Source organism: Schistocerca nitens, chromosome 5, assembly GCF_023898315.1.
Source record: "Schistocerca nitens isolate TAMUIC-IGC-003100 chromosome 5, iqSchNite1.1, whole genome shotgun sequence".
Classification (NCBI taxonomy): Eukaryota; Metazoa; Arthropoda; class Insecta; order Orthoptera; family Acrididae; genus Schistocerca; species Schistocerca nitens.
In genome coordinates this window covers 819,764,041-819,765,783 of record NC_064618.1, presented here as the reverse complement: position 1 = coordinate 819,765,783, position 1,743 = coordinate 819,764,041, and positions in this window count along the sequence as shown.

The window sequence follows — 1,743 nt, the reverse complement described above, 5'->3', positions numbered from 1 at the left end:
ATAAACTAAGCAAATTGTTGGTTTCAGTCCTCTTAAAAACAGATCAGCAAACTGCTGAAATTTAATGCGTGCATTTCTCAAACCAAATGGCATCTTTAGTTATTCATATAACCCTCGGGGCATTTGAAAGGGTATGTGGGTGGCAAAACCATGAAAAAATATTCTTGAAATACATCCTGTTGCAACATCTTAATAAGTTTCTTTAGCTTCTAATTACTTTCAATGATTTTCCACTGAATTATATAACAGTCTGTATTTACTAATTATTTGATTTTATTTCATGAAGTTTTACAGGTGTACTTTCAGTTTGGATATCTGAGAGCAGCTTTAAAAAGGCTAACACATTCTCATTTTTATTAGCACATCTTATTTCAAACTGCAATCTTGCTTGGTAAATCTTACTGTTGCCTTCATTGTGGAGCACCTTCAGCATCCATCCAGTGTTGGAATCTCAATGACGTACTTGCTGTGACTTAAAAGCATCTGCTAGTGAACTCCTGCCATCTCACTCCATCCAGGAAGTACCTCAAGCAAATAACAACGCAACACAAACAAATAGCTACATTAACATAGCATATACTATGCAAAAATAAGGACCTGTGCTTCTCAAAATGTAAAATTAAGTTAACATTAATAAACAACTTTTTTACTCATATATATATATGATTTTGCAACTCTGACATATGGGTAAATATCCCAAATTTACTTTTTACTTTACTTCACTTTACATGTGGCAAGGGCCTTATCAACCATACGCCTGCTCTTTGAACCTCTTCCACTTCTGCCTGTCCAATGCGCTGTTTGTCCAGTTGCTGCTGCTGTTCATCCTCATTGTGTCCTCCTGAATGTTATCCCGCCATCTGATTCTGGGTCTCCCTTTTTTTCTCGTTCCTTCTATTGTTTTGCTGAATGCCATTCTAGGTAGTCTATTCTCTGTCATTCTTGCTATATGGCCTGCCCAATTCAACCTTCTCCTCTTGAGCACTTCGACAATGTTACGGTGTTTGTACAGCTCTCTTAATTCTTCATTTCTTCTTATTCTCCATTCCATGTTATTTTCATCATATACAGGTCCAAAAATTTTCCTTAGTACTTTTCTTTCGAATATTAACAGTTTTTCTTCATCTTTTTTTCTAAATATTAATTTTTCACATCCAAATAACATCACAGGTATAATGGTCAATTGATATAAGCAGATTTTGAAGTTATTGCTAAGTGATCTTTTTCCTAGAGTTTTGATGAAACTAAAAAGTGTCTTGTTTGCTGTTGATAAACGGGCATCTATTTCTATATCTGTTCTGTTGTTATTACTAAAAATACTTCCTAGGTACTTGAAGTGGTCAACAGTCTTGAAATTGAATCCATCTACAGTCAGAGGTGCGTCTTTTCTGGTTTTCTTACTTATGGGCAGGTATTCTGTCTTTTCTTCATTAACATGTAATCCTGTTTTCTCAGCAATTCTGTAGTAATTTTGCATCATTATGATTAATTCTCTTTTGGAACCACTTATTAGTGCTCATTATCTGCATATTACTTTATTACTTTACTTTATTACTATATCTTCACCATTTACCAGCCATGGCTGGACAGACTGCATCACAAATACAATGTTTATCAACTAACATTTATACAACACCATATAAAAAATTTATATTACAAATAAAAGAAAATATTTATGCAGTGCACAAAAACACATAGAACATAGAGAAAATGAAATATAACTAAACAGGAAAGTAAAACTTC